Source organism: Rhinolophus sinicus, chromosome 1, assembly GCF_057876585.1.
Source record: "Rhinolophus sinicus isolate RSI-liver-muscle chromosome 1, RSI-T2T, whole genome shotgun sequence".
In the NCBI taxonomy this organism is placed as follows: domain Eukaryota; kingdom Metazoa; phylum Chordata; class Mammalia; order Chiroptera; family Rhinolophidae; genus Rhinolophus; species Rhinolophus sinicus.
The window spans coordinates 119,558,941-119,575,135 of record NC_142501.1 but is presented as its reverse complement, the minus strand read 5'-3'; the positions used below and the strand labels follow the sequence as shown (position 1 = coordinate 119,575,135).

Sequence of the window (16,195 nt, the reverse complement as noted above, 5' to 3'; positions counted from 1 at the left end):
TTGCCTCGCAGTATTCAAAATGTGGGCTTACCATGACTCCCCATGATGCTAACTCACCATGACAATTTTTCAGCTCTTGTTCCCAATATGAACAGATTCTGTAAATTCCCCACATTCCTGAGTCTAAGTGCTTCCCCTAATTGAACACACCGTGGCTGCTGTTGGGGGAGGGAAGTGCAGTCTATGCAGTTCACATAGGGCTGTCCTTGGGCAGTAACAATGGGTTTGGCAATTGTACAGAGAAGGCTACAGGGTGACAATTACATGATTGGCATTTCCAAGAAGGCCAGCCTCATTATTCATTTCTTTATACTATTGCTTATATCGGTTTCACTCTTTGTTTCTAATTTATTACACAATTGTCTGAGATCATTGTTTTTTGCCCAAAGTTTGCAACAGTTCTAACTTTCATGCTGTGTGAAGCTGAACACACAGTGCCTGGATGTTCTGTATTTACTGATTTGTTATTATTTGAAATTACTAGAAAGTATAGTTTAATACTTTAACTTAAAGGGATTTATGAAAGGTTGGCAGGCAATGAAGAAAAGTTGAATCCTAAATTCCTTATTTAATCTGAACAGTCTCATTAGTCTGGATGCAATTAAGTCATATGCTTTGAAACCAGAGAAATCGGATCATATTACTAATAAAAACTGATGGTGAAGCTTTACCCTGAAATTTAAAATCTTGAGATTAGTTGGACTACACAGCAACTTAGAAGCCATTAATAATAGCATTACATATTCTAGAGCCATTATTTAAAAAAAAAAAAAGAGTCATTATTTAAAATAAATAAATTTTAAAAACCATTCTTGCATGGGAGAATACGAGCAGACTTTATTCATATGCCAATTCATTTAGTATGACCATCCTTCTCTGTACATACCCTTCCATCAGCTGCTAGAAGCCGATCTTCAAAAACACACGTCTCTCTGTTCCCTGACTACGAGGCTAACCTCTCCCCTTTATGAAGAAGTACTAGCATTAACAGGATAGTGTTAGGAAATGAATTCTAATAGCTACTATTTGCATGGCACATTGGTACTCAAATCAGACTCATCAGAGCTCTTAGGAGTTACCTACATACAGCCTGCAGCCTGAAACCTAATCATAGCGGAAACTGTCACAACTCCAAGTTAACTGCCATTTTCTCCAGATAGTAATGGAGCAGAGCTGTCAGAGAGAAATCTTCACTGACTTAATGACTGTATAAACTGCCATGGAGAAGTACGTGTATCATCAAGGGCTGAGAAAGGGAGAGTAAATACAGAACATCCAATCAACTCAGAAAAAAAGTCAGGCAGTCATCCCATTTTTCACTGAGCTACAAAGTGAACAAAACCCAAATCAGTGTCCTCTAAGAGTATTCTTTAATCTGACTGTACTGCCAATTATGACACAAGAGTCAGGTTCAATGGAAGAAACAGTGCAAATAGGAATCATGTAGGGGAAAAAACGAAAAATCAGAGCAGTACCCTCCAGAAGTGTTGGCTTTTCCCCTTGAAGTAGAGATTTGTTTCAAAATTTTAAGTGCTTTTTGGTCTGTAGGAATAAGAATTCTATTATTTTTAAATGTAATGAGCACAAACTTTTATTTATAAAATTTATAATTAAATTGTAAATTTAATGAGCCCATTATAAGAGTTCAGAAATAAAAATTCTATGAAATCAGTTGCTTCATGGATTGGCCAAAAGTTCTTTAAATGAATACATTTTTAAAGCCTGAAGAATTTAACTAAAGTGAAGGTCTGCACTGTAAGGAACAAAAATACACAGATTTCTTTTTTAAAATATTTGTGACCCCAAAGGAGGTGAGCTCATGACAAAGGGGTGCTTTGAACCTATCTCTACCCATCTTTAATCAGGAAAAAATTAATAGGCAAACCTTGCTAAGAGCCCTTTAATAAAGGAGTACAAATTCTAAGGTATGTCTGTATTTCTGCCATATTCAAATTTGAGGGGTAGACACTTGGGAGTTGGTTTAGGAAACTTCTTGCATGTAATTAAGTCACTTTTTAAGGCATTTTCAGTGCTTGCTCAGAAAACAAAGTGCTGAAGTGCTGAGAGTTGCTCAGAAACAATTCTGCAAAGTCTCTTTCTTACATTTTTCCACTTCAGGGGCCTTTTCTCCCTTCTGTTTTTCTGAAACTGAAATGTATTTTCATCAAAATAAGTGGACAGGTCAATTTATTTTAGCCAAGTTAAACTTGCTCTAAGGAAAGCTGCCAACAGATTATATCAGCATAGCCCATCGCACACCGTCACACACAGCGTATCCGACTTCTTTCTGTGGCATCAATAATGATTCCACCGTTAGAGGTTAGCGAGACTCCCAAAGTGTAGAACCTTCTGGAAATAACGTAATCCACATTACATCTTTCACTGTAGGTATTTACCAGAACTGGGTCTACTCAGACCCATGGTTCCAAGAAGGTGAGTGATGTTCAAGAAGAAATAAATGGTATGAACCAACTCTAGCAACACAAGGTGTGCCTTACACGGAGGTAAGGAATACATGGTATTTTATTTCAGCTCTTTCATTAATAGGCTCTTCACAGTGTTGCTTAGCTGATTCTATAAACTTCAACAGCAGTGCTGTAATTCAATAAACTGTCAATATTTACAGAATGTTTGAATAAAATATTTACTTGTTATTATGAGTTACTTAAATCAATTCAAATGTTAAGTCTTTACTCTTGACGCATTTTACCAGGCTCTAATTCTGCCAGAAAGTCAATTCTGGATTTTTCCTACAAACTCCACTGCCATGAGCTACCTCTTCAATAATCCCCTTTTATGTAACAGAGGAACACAACACTACTATGCTTAAAGATATGAATGTTTTACTTTCTAAGCTTTAACCACAGAAGAGCATGGTTTATTTAAAACACGGTATCACCATGTCCTAGTTTCCTTTTTTCTAGAAACAACACTTGGATTTTTCCTTTGGGAAATCCTCCTCTTCCACTGCATGCTGGCTTGGCAAGAGAGTCCAGTCAACCAGGCTTCCCCTCTCCTGGCCTGAGAGGAGGGACTGGGCCATAGGATTGTCTCTCCTAGGAAGCTGAACCTTGAGTAATGTGATACAAGTTGACTTGTGATGAGGTGACTCACCTCAGAGGAAGGACTTTGAAGAGATTAGCCACGATTTCTGAAACCCCAAATCTGACTTTCAAATTTCCTTTGGTTCTCTGAGCTCTCCTCAAACAAAAGTCTGCACAGAAATCACACTGAGAGATTATTGAAAATTAAATAATGACGATCCATCCTGAGCTGCAGATTCCACGGGTCTGAGATGGTTCCCAGGGATCTGCTTTTTTTTTTTTTTACAAACATCCCTAAGGATTCTTACGCTAGTGACCTAAAGAACACACAGAGAAACACTGCTGTGAACCGTCACTACCAAATTACCATATTGCTTCCACCCTTTATAAAACATTGGAAAGTGATTGTTAATACAGAGGTGTGTAACATGGTGGGGAAAATGGAAGAGAGAGAGTCCACATTTTTCAAGTGGATTCTTTTTTTTAACTCCCCTTCCCCCACCATCCTGTCTTGTCCCCCTTCAACTAGACCCTTGAAAATCATGCAGAAGTCCTCATTCCTGATGTGAGTGTGTCCGATTCATCTGTGTAGAAAAAAAGGTTGTGATCCATGCCCTTTGACCGTGACTTTGTCTCATAGTCCAACATCTACACAAAAGAACAACCTGATTTTCTGAACAATGAAACAACCAAAGAGAAGTCAGTGACTCATTGGGAGGAAGCTTCACAGACTCACTGAGGCCATCATAAACAAACAAACAAACACAAAAATGGTGAGAGACAGAAACTCCATGTTCAGTGCCTTACTCACCGGGCTGGGAGACGCTGCTTTGCCCTTTCTTCCCTTTATTCTGTGCTGCTGTTTGGAAATCAGAGTGGATTATAGAAATTATTTATTCCTTTGGTGATGGGGAGAGAATGGTGATACCCTCATCACAAACGTGCAAAGAGAAAAAAAAAATGCTGCTTCAGCTGATTCAAAGGGAAGACAAGTGGCTGCTACCTGGATGTAATACCAAGAGAGAGGACGGAGGAGTCTGGCTCAATGCAAGGCAGATCTACTCAGCAGAAAGGTTATCTGGCAACAAAAGGGCTTTAATCCAACAACACAAAGGCTGTTACCTGCCTGGGCTTCCGTGGGGGAAATAAAGGGGAATGATACATCTCCTAAGAATTTTATATATGCAAAAGACGTTAGGGTAGCTTCTAATACACATAGTGGTTAAAGCTTTTAACTCAAGGCTTCCTCCCCAAATAATCCAGTGGTGTGTTTAAAGATATTTTTTAATTTTTTTTTTTAAAGATATTTTTTAAAAACTATGTTTTTTCTCTGTTTTTCATTTACTTATTTTGTAACCACTGTTTTTAAATGAACTTACTTTGTGGGTTTTGGTAAATTTCATCATTTAAATCAAGCTAAGGTCTCTTCTGCACTTGAGCAGGTCTTTGCCATGGGTGAATAAACTGGCTCTTTCTTTAGATCCTTAAAAGAAATAAACAGAATATAATCTAAACAATGAAAAGTGGCCTCAAGAGTAAATGATTACATAGTTTCAACGTCTGGCCACAAAATTTATCTTCTACTTTATAAATACTGAAGAGACCAAGAAACCTAACTTTATATCATCCAAGTTCCAGGGGCACGTGTATGCGTGTCCATGTGTGCGTGAGTGTGTGTAATTCATTATGCAATACGTTTTTCATAAATATAAAATAAAATGTGCATATTGCAATGACCAAAGGGAGCAGAACAGAAAAATAGGAATTTGGTAACTTGTCCAGCACCATTCATTCATTCCTTCATTCACTCACTCACTCAACGAATATGTCTTGAGCACCTGCCACGGGTCAGGCATTCTTGCTGGACAATAGAGATACAATAAGGAAAAAGGAACTGAGGGAAGTAGAATTCAAAGGGGGGCTGCCACAATTAAAGAGTAACTATGCTAAGGTATAGCTAGTGCTACTGTAGGAAGACAGTAAGGACAGCTATCCTGAGCACAGGCAAAAGACCATACCACGTGTTGGAGACGTGAATGCTATTCGTGCCATTGGGATTTCAGAGTGTGAAGGGGCTCAGAGTCAAGGCCCAGGAAACAAACAGGGGCTTGATCAAGAAGGGCCCAGTAGCATGCTGAGCAGATTGTATTTATATTCTCAGAAAATGGGAATCCACTCAGGGTTTTGAGCAAAGAAATAACATGATTGCATTTGAAAAAAATTGCAATGGAGGTTACAATGTAAAGGATGGATTGTTGCAGAATTAAGACGAAGACAAGGTGACCAGTGGGGAGGTTTTGGTAGTAACTTGGGAGGGAAATATCTGGAGGCTGGACAAGGGTTGAGGTAAGTGCAAGAGAGAGAACAGATTCCAGAACTCTTGAGGGAGAAATGACTGGTGATGATTGGCTGGATATGAGAGTACAAAGATGGGACAATGAAATTGTCCCGTTTCTGGCTTGGGCAACTGGGAATATAATGATTGCTTTAATCTGACATCTAAAATGTGAATAGATACAGGATTTGGTGGGAGAATGGAAGGGAGGAGCAGTGATGGGTGGAGTTTCCAGAGATGTTTGGAGCCTTGTGGACGGTTATATGGGTCTGAAACTTGGAAGAAGTTTTTTTGTTTTGTTTTGTTTTTTTGTTTGGTGTATGCATATACATACACACACACACACACACATATGTGTGTGTGTGTGTGTATGTAGATAGATAGATAGATAGATAGATAGATAGATAGATAGATAGATAGATCTCATATATTCCTTCTGATCTTCATTTACTGAGGAAATGTGCTAACACTAAAGGCATGCCATAGACCAAGTAAATTCAGTAGGATTTGATCACCTTTCACAAAACAGGTTCTTAGCCTTCAGAGCAAAGGACTCAACCCTGCTCCCCATTTGAGCGTATCTATACATGATACGTCGTCAGGCCTAAAGAACCAGCCAGGCCATGCCCTTCTTTACTTCAAGGTACTTTGAATACATATGACCATTTCTCAATGAACAGATTCTTCCATTTCTGGATTATTTTCACTCAACGCATTTCACGCTGAATGTTTCTGAATGAACTAGGATATGTAAACTATATACCGGGTGACAAAAAAAATGTATACACATTTTAAGAAATGTTAACACTTTAGTCAGCGCTGCCCAAATAGTTACCATCAGCGTCCAGACACTTCTGATTATGGCGAACTATTATGATAGTGTCTGGACGCTGATGGTAACCACTTTGAGCACCTCTTGCAATTGTAGAAGTCAAACATGACTTGTATTCATCTTTTATTATTGCTATATATTAATACAATTCTTTCCTCTCTTAAAATGTGTATACATTTTTTGGCACCCTCTGTATTAATTTATATTTTACAAGCCTTTCTTATTTCATATTAAATATTTGTTACAAAAATAAAGCATCCTTATTGTAGAATGTCTAGTGACAGAAAAAGTAAAACCCCACCCATCCATATATAATCCCACTTCTGTGAGTTGCCCACACACTGGTATAGTCTTCTACATCACTTCAGATGCAGATACGAATATAAATATAAGCACATTAAGAGTAAAGGTAATCCTACTACATCCATTGCTCTTTAACATACTCTCAGGATGTAGACTTCCTTCGTGTCAGTCTACACAAACGTAACCCTTTCTCTTTAATGCCTGTTTGGTGTTCTCAACCATAGACGGCATATCATCTATTTTCTCATGTTGTTGGATATTGCATTTAAGTCAGTCAAACATTCTAATGTTCCACAAACTCATATATCTCCACTACTGGGCCAGGCCTTCCTGAGGGCAGGGATTAGGGATTTAATTTCTCTCAGACCCAGCAATCCCTCTCCTGGGTATATACCAAAACCTCTGAAAACATGTATCCTTAAAGACATACATGCTCCAGTGTTCACTGCAGCTTTATTTATGGTGGCCAAGACATGGAAACAACAAAAGCATCCTTCGATAGATGATTGCATAAAGAAGATGTGGTATATATACACAATGAAATATTATTCTGCCATAAGAAAAGTGGAAATAGTGCCATTTGAGACAACATGGATGGATCTTGGGATTATATGCTAAGCGAAATAAATCAGACAGAAAAAAATCGAGAACCATATGATTGTATTGATATGTAGTATATAAAACTGAAAGCAACAAAGGGACAGACAAATGAAGAAACAAAACTCATAGACATAGACAACAGTTTAGTGGTTACCAGAGGGTAAGGGAGGAGAGGAGTAGTAGAAGAGAGTGAAGGGGGTCAAATATATGGTGATGGAAGGAGAACTGACTCTGGGTGGTGAACACACAATGTGATATGTAGATGATGTATTACAGAATTGTACACTTGAAACTTATGTAATTTTTTAAAATAAAATTTATTGGGGTGACAACTGCTAGTAAAGTTACATAGATTTCAGGTGTACAGCTCTGTAATACATCATGTATATATCACATTGTGTGTTCACCACCCAGAGTCAGTTCTCCTTCCATCACCATATATTTCATCCCATTTACTCTCTTCTACCACCCCTCTCCCCTTTTACCCTCTGGTAACCACTAAACTATTTTCTGTGTCTATGAGGTTTTGTTTCTTCATTTGTTTGTCTTGTTCCTTTGTTATTTTCAGTTTTATATATCACATATCAGTAAAATCATATGGTTCTCTACTTTTTCTGTCTGACTTATTTCACTTAGCATTATACTCTCAAGACCCATCCATGCTGTCGCAAATGGTACTATTTCATCTTTTCTTATGGCAGAGTAGTATTTCACTGTGTATATATACCACAACTTCTTTATCCATTCATCTATCAAAGGACACTTTGGTTGTTTCCATGTCTTGGCCACCGTAAATAAAGCTACAATGAACATTGGAGCACATACGTCTTTATGGATAACTGTTTTCAGATTTTCTGGGTAGATACCCAAGAAAGGGATTGCTGGGTCATATGGTAATTCTATTCTTAATTTTTTGAGTAACCCTATGTAACTTTACTAACCATTATCACTCCAATAAACTTTAATTAAAAAAAAAAATTGCCTAGTGAGAAAAAAGTTTAAAAAAAAAAAACACTACAAAATATATTAATGTCCAAGTTTCTCCCCAGAAAAATAATTGCACTAACTTTTGCATATTGTTCATTAAAGCCTTGCTTATAATGATACAAATAATAAAATAATAAAATAATAAATTTTAAAAACATTTCTCTTTGAATCTCAAACTTTCAGGATAGCCCTGGGCAAAGAGCAGGTGTTCAGTAATTGCTTCACGAATGAACGGGTGGGTGGTGGCCACCACAGCTCTACCTAACTCAATAAACTTTTTTTTTTTTTTTTTAATTAAATTTATTGGGGTGACAATTGTTAGTAAAATTACATAGATTTCAGGTGTACAATTCTGTATTACATCATCTATAAATCCCATTGTGTGTTCATCACCCAGAGTCAGTTCTCCTTCCATCACCATATATTCGATCCCCCTTACCCTCATCTCCCACCCCCCACCCCCCGCCCCCCTTACCCTCTGGCAACCACTAAACTATTGTCTGTGTCTATGAGTTTCTGTTTCTCATTTGTTTGTCTTGTTCTTTTGTTGTTTTTGGTTTATATACCACATATCAGTGAAATCACATGGTTCTCCGCTTTTTCTGTCTGACTTGTTTCGCTCAGCATTACTCTCTCAAGATCCATCCATGTTGTCACAAATGTTCCTATATCATCTTTTCTTACTGCCGAATAGTATTCCATTGTGTATATATACCACAACTTCTTTATCCATTCATCTATCGAAGGACATTTTGGTTGTTTCCATGTCTTGGCCACCGTAAACAAAGCTGCAATGAACATTGGAGCACACGTGTCTTTATCTCTAAATGTTTTCAGATTTTTTTGGGTAGATACTTTACAAAAGCTTTCTTTAAAACAGTAAATCCATCCTTGCAAAAGTGATGGCTCTTTTTCAGTAACTTGCTTACCATAGGAGAAGCAGTGCTCAAATGCAGAGGGAGGTGGGAATAATAAATGATTAAATAGTTTACACTTAATTAAATACTTACTCTGTGCCAAGTGTTTTCATAGTTAATACATGTAACGTTTACAGCAAATGTACTAGTAAGATTCTATTGTTTAGCAGAAAAGGAAATTGAGACACAGCATGATGGAGTGACTTGCCCAAGGATCTACAGTGTACAAATTTTAGGCCTCTGCTCCGAGTCCGTCATTCATATATTAAACAGCCACGCCATACTCCCGTGTTCACTGCAGCATTATTCACAATAGCTAAGATATGGGAACAACCAAAGTGTCCATCAGTGGATGACTAGATAAAGATGTGTGGTATATACATATGGAATATTATTCCGCCTGAGAAAGAAGGAAATCCTGCCATTTGCAACAATATGGATGAACCCCAAGAACACTATATTAAGTGAAATAAGTCAGTCAGAGAAAGACAAATACTGTATGACCTCACTTATGTGTGGAATCAAAAAAAGTCACTCATAGAAACAGAGTAAAATGGTGGCTACGAGGGGTTAAGAGGGTAGAGGAAAGAGCAAGAGGTTGGTAAAAGGGTACAAACTTTCATCTCTAAGATAAATAACGTCTGAGGTTCCAATGAATCACACAGTGACTACAGCTGATAACACTGTTTTGCATCACTGAAATTTGATGAGTAGAATTTAAATGTTCAAGCAAAAAATAAGTATCTGAGGCGATAGCTATGTTAGTTAACTAGATAGGAGGAATCTTTGCATAATGTATACATATATCAAATCATCCCAATGTACAGTTTAAGTATCTTCCAATTTTATTTGTCAATTATGGCTCAAGAAAGCTGAAAAACTTTTTTTTTATTCTATCTTCCTAAAAATAAGTAAGTAAACAAACAAACTGCCTCTCCAATGGGAAGAGAAAGCAATGAGTGATAACTGGGGATGTACTGAGAAGGCTTTAAAGCAACTGGAGGTTGCTATGCCCCTGAAAATTCATCACCGAGATCATTCTGTATACACACCCAGAGGCTGCAAACTCCTAACAGCATCTCATCTTCCCCCTCTGTGCTTCTTAACATTTATAGGCATGTTTTCTAGTAATAAAATGTCCTCATGTACAGAAGCTTAGAATGAGCGCAAATTTAAAGCTCTGAAAAATTAAATCATCAAGTAATATTTTCATTGTAAAATATTTTAAACACTCATGGTTGTTATTTCTGAAGCTGAAGTCCACTCTGACATAGGCATATATCTTCTTATGGATATTTTCACATCCTAGAAAAGTGAGCATAAGTGAGAAAAGCTTTGATAGGATCGATTTTGATAGGATTAATGGGGTAAATTGAGGGTTTGAATATGGCCTTAATTAAAAGTATTAGGATCACAGGCAGTCCCAAACCTGAAAAGTCAGCAGTCTTTTGAGAAAATACCTTTAAGAGGAGACACGGCAAAAAAATATATATATATATAATATATATATACATATATATATATGTATATATATATACACATATACACAAATATATACATATATATTTATATATATACATATACACAAATATATACATTTATATATACACACACACACATATATATGTGTGTGTGTGTATATATATATATATATATATATATATATATATATATATATATGACTTTAAAGGACACGGGTCTTAAAAGCCAAATATCATCTTTCAAGGACTTAAGACATAACTGGAAAAGCTCCAAGTGATGTATGGTATATCATATATATTAAACCCACTATATGTCTGAATGTTATTCCCATATCTGTGGAGGAATAGAACTGATGCCACCAAAACCTCTTTAAAAACTAATTTACCATTAAACATATTTTATGAGGTAGATATAACAAGTGTGTAGCTTAAACTTATTTTAACTAGTATGACAATTCTGATAATTTGGAAAAAGTATGAGTTGTGAGAGAAGAACTATAATTCAAAAAGGTATATTACCTACAATTCTACTAACCAAAAATCTTCAACTGGCAGTTAAGTATTTCCCAGATTCCATGATGATTGATTTTTAAACTCAGATGCAGTACAAAATTTTAATGTTAATTAAATATAATTTTAACCCCATTATTTAAACTTAGAAATACATTCCAAACAAGATAAACAAAACGTTGTACATGGAACAGGAATAAATTACAGTTTCAGTCTCAGCTTGGCCACTACACTCTGTGGCCACTGTCAGTGTAGTTATTTCTCTCATTTGCAGTGTTCTCCTCTATAAAATGGTGGTATCATTTGCCTTGCCTACTCTTAAAGGTTGCTTGAATGTCAAATGAAATGATGAGGCTAAAAGTATTTTGTAAACTTTGAAAGGCTATGTAATTGAGCATCAACCATAACAATCAGAATTGAACTAGAGTACTGAATTGCTCAGAAGTTATAACATATGCAAAAGTAATATTTGGTTATCTTATTACATTTACCTGCTTGAAAAGTTCAGAAGTAATCATATGCTAAGGACAGTGTGCTCGTATATAGACTAGGTCATCCTCCTCTATCTAACTCATTTACCAAAGATTTTCAAGACTATTCACACTTTGTAAGCGGGCATTTTCCCGCCAAATCGCGTCGTAACGCGGGGCTTTTTTGACATTTTCTCGCCAAAATTAGACTTTCCGTAAAATATTCATATCTTTCGATCTATTTGATATTTTTCTATGAAACTTTCAGTGTTTTAGTTTAAAAAGAGGTCTCTATTTATTTACTTTGCAAAATTTTTGCCGGTTCCAACTAGAGGCGATATGATGAGTTTACTCATTTCCCACAAACAATGTGTTAATATAAAGTAACTAATACAGGCGACTAATCACCCAGCCAGTTTAGAGTTCCTGTCAACCATCCCCTAGTACTCTCTTGTATTGTAGGAGATAGAATATCTCATGATCTCATTTCACAGTGACTTCCAATTTTGAAAAACTACTGTGTATCTGGCAGTGGGCTAGTGCTGACAAACATTATTTCATTTTAACTCTTAAAATAAACCTTCAAGCTTTTACTATTCTCCCGATTGTGTACATGAGGAAATTGGGACTCAGAAAAAGTAATCTCCACTATCACACAATATTTCCCACTGTCACAACACTATAAACAAAACAAACAACAACATAACACCAAGAATCATGCCCAGGTCAGCCTGATTCCACATTCTAATTATGTCATATGTAGTTGCTTGTTCTAACCATTTCATTATGCTACTGACCAGTTGCTTTTCTTTTTGTCAGTTGTGTGTGTGTGTATGTGTGTGTGAATAAAATGCCTCAAAAGACAGCCTAATAGAAAAAGAGGCAAGGACTTGAACAGGTACTTCATGAAAGAGGTCGATATGGTCGATAAATATATGCGAAGGTGCTCGATTTCATCAGTCATCAGAAAAAAATGCCAAGTAAAACCATAATAGGGTACTTACACGCCAGATAGGCTGAAATGTAAACTATGACACCACCAAGTTTTGGTGACTCTAAATTGATAGACTACTTTGGAAAGCTGTTTACCAGCATCAACTGAAGCTAAACACACACACACACACACATGTGACTTGGTAATTTCATTCTTAGATTTATAGCCAGTAGAAATCCATACATGTTCACAAAATGACATCACAAATGTTTCTAGCAGCACTATTTATAATAGTCCCAACTGGAAACTACCCAAATGCCTGTTGACAGTGCTATGGATAATGAAATTATGATATAGTCATATAATGGAATACTACACAACCATGATAATGAGAGTTACATGTACTACAACACAGCCAAGCATATGGATTAATGTCATAAATACAATGATGAGCCACAGAAGCAGGAGAAAAAAGGATGTATATTGTACGAGTCCATTTCTATAACACTGGGAAATGCTGTTAGAAGTCAGATTAGGGGGTACCCAGAGGAGGGGGCCGGCAATGGGTGAGTGGAAGGGATGACAAGCATGTTGACATTGCTTGGTTCTTGGTGTTGGTGTTGGTTACACAGATCCGTTCTCTTCGTGGACCTTTATCAAGCTTAACACATGATTTCTGCATTTTTCTGCATGTATGTGATACTTCAATAAAAAGTTTTCCAGAAAGAGTATCAATCGCTGCTCCCCCATGCATGCAAATGCCAATATTATAGACATGTTTTAACAGAGCAGCACACAGAGTTTACCATGCTTATAAATATATATATAAATATATATATATATATATATATATATATATATATATGTGTATGTATATATATATATATTTATATATATATATCCCTTTAAGTTTAAGAATATTTACTCAGCTGACAGATTTTCATGCCATTTAATAAAATAAAAACAGCAAGACTGTTTAGGTAATAATAGGATGTTTCTTCTTGAGATAGGAAGCTGGGTTCTAAAAGAACAATTGTTAGGGGTCGACAAAATAATGAAGACTAGATCATGGGTTCTAATAATAATGTCAAAAAGAGAGGCTTATGCATCGTGTCCTATAGAGAAAGAGAGGGGTCACAGCCTACAGGGAGGGCCCGCTGCTCACAGAACAATTTTTGAACATGAAGGTAACATTGCACAAGTGAAAGGAGGGAACCTGATAAAGAGGGCAGCTGTGCAAGGCAAAACCCTAGAAATGAAGCATTATGGCATATGTGCATAACTTAATTCAAAGCCCACATAGCCTTCACATTCTTCCTGAGAGACAATGTTAGAGTAGGAGGAATCCTAAAGAAAGCTTTCATACTAAAAAAGGATGTAAGAACTAGTGAAGGACTGAGATATGTGCATGTATCGATTGATTTCTAGGTTATAACTAGTGCATATACTACATACATTTCCTTTTTTTTAATTGAAGTTTATTGGGGTGACAGTTGTTGGTAAAGTTACATAGATTTCAGGTGTACAGTTCTGTAATACAGCATCTGTATATCACATCGCGTGTCACCATCCAGAGTCAGTTCTCTCTCTTTCCATCACATTTACATCACATTTGCTTTTAAATTATACCTTTAATTTCTAAACTTTAGTTGGCATTTAGTACTGGAATGATCTTACTCATCACTCCTTTAAAATGGACAATAGATTTGAGAAAGGACACCAGGCCAGTCCACTTACTGGACATTTAACGGGAAAGGCCCCAATCACTAGTACGACGCACAGTGTGCGGCTGCTCTTTGTGCTACTATCCACCTGGTTGTTCACTGAGCAGCTTCTAGATTCCATGTATGGTCTGCTTTATAGGCAAATTAGAGATCTCACTGCCAATACTGTACACAGTAGGTTCTTTTCCTCCAAGGAAGTGAAAGGTGTCAGATTGAACATCCCTACGGCTTTGGGTTGGCTCTCTATAAAGAAAATTGCAACCCATATATTAAACTGTCAAAGAAAAGACGCTAAAACAGCAGCAGGTGGGTTACAGGTTAAAGTTCCCAAGATAAATGTTCTAAAATAAAGAAAAATGTATTACTAGTAACCAAGGTATATGGATTTATTTTATCTTTAAAATATAGTTAATCTACGTGTTTTGTGGTTCCTTAACCAAAATAACAGGGTAAAAAAAGTTTGAGAATTAGCAGATGAATCAAATCTTCTAACCTTCCAGCCAAGATTCCAAAAAAATACAGATTAAGCTGTCTCTTCTATTTATTTACATGTTCAATGTCAGGAAAAGGGCAGAAATAAGTAGGGTAAAAATTATTGCTTTATTTGAGGACTTACTTCAGAATTCCTCTATTCAATAGATTATACAACCATAGATGTCTTCGAATTCATTGTATAAGAGTAAACAGAAATTCAAAAAGCTATGAAATTGTCAGTCTTCATTATATTATAAAAATATGGATTTTAAATTTCAAAACTTTATTTTTAAGATTTTCTTCATGTGGATCATTTTGCACTTTAAAAACTTTGTAACACTTATTCTCAATTCCTATTAAAAAGCAATCAATTTTTCTGTTGGAAAATTTAGACACCTACCCATGCAGATGTCGTCTTTAAAAATCTTTGCTGGCTACCTCAGTAGGACATTTACTTCTTACGTGTCAACTGTTGCATTCAAAAGACAAATGGCACAGAATATGTAACAATCACAAAAACCATTAATTAAAGGATCTTTTTAGGCTTTTACTTACTCAATAAAATTGAATATGATTTTTAAGATTTGATAGGAATGTAGTTATCCCTTCCCGACCCTCCCACCCCTTCTCTCCAACTTTATGATTGAGATCATATCAGATTTTGACCTTGTTTGTCCTGGAAGTGTCACATATATCTGTTCTAGTGGCCAATTTTCCAAGGTCACAGATTTCTTTAGATGCTACGCTTAAGTATTGATTAGCTCTCTTTGTAGATTTGTCTGTTTGTTTTGCAGCCAGGACTCTCCAACCAGTGTTAAGCAATTCAGCACTGCAGTTTGGCCAGCCTGCATAAACCTCTTGTTCCCTTTCACATCACTCCCTGGAAAATAAGGTGACCGCGTTCAAAAGGAGTATGAAAATAAAGCAAGCGCTTCTTCAGAGCTTGTCGGCAAGCATACTGCACAGCATATTTCAATTAGCATCCAATCATTTTAAGTAGTGATACTTCAGTGTTTGTGTAAGCCTGCCTTGTAGAATTTAATACTCAGACAGCCATTTTGCAAAACACGGCAGGTCCATGAAATAAGGTCTATTTCAGTGAAATAATCACAGAATGAGAAAGCTGCTATAAATGCTGGCATCAATGCAACAGCTGTGTCATCCATCAAACGATTACGATCTATTATTTTTCTGAAGCTGTTCAAAATAGGATTTACTGGTAGCCTCTGTGGCTACCTTTAATTTGACAAACTCCATTGTATTTCTCTCAAAAAGAATTTTTTTTTTCATGCCACAATTCAGGTATGAGAACAGGACTATTCTAGATAAAAGAGAATATCAACTGGTTTGTACTGATACAGATCTCTGAGACAATGGACTTTCCAAACAATCCCCCGTGCAAGTTACTGCCCACCTTATCAAAGTAACACAGCACTAAAGACATATAAAAACATCTCTGGAAAAATCTCAGCATCTCATATATCTCAGGTACCTTGCAAACTCGTTGTACAAATGATTGATTCTCTGGCTGAGCCTCAGCACAGGGATTAAAAACATCTGAAAGAGGCAACATGCACCAGACAG

General features: G+C 36.5%; 1 protein-coding gene across 4 annotated transcripts in view; it reads right to left on the bottom strand.

The window, feature by feature from the left end:
• Positions 1 to 16,195, bottom strand: part of CACNB2 (calcium voltage-gated channel auxiliary subunit beta 2) — a 329,662-nt gene that overhangs the window by 209,673 nt on the left and 103,794 nt on the right. The window lies entirely within an intron of this gene.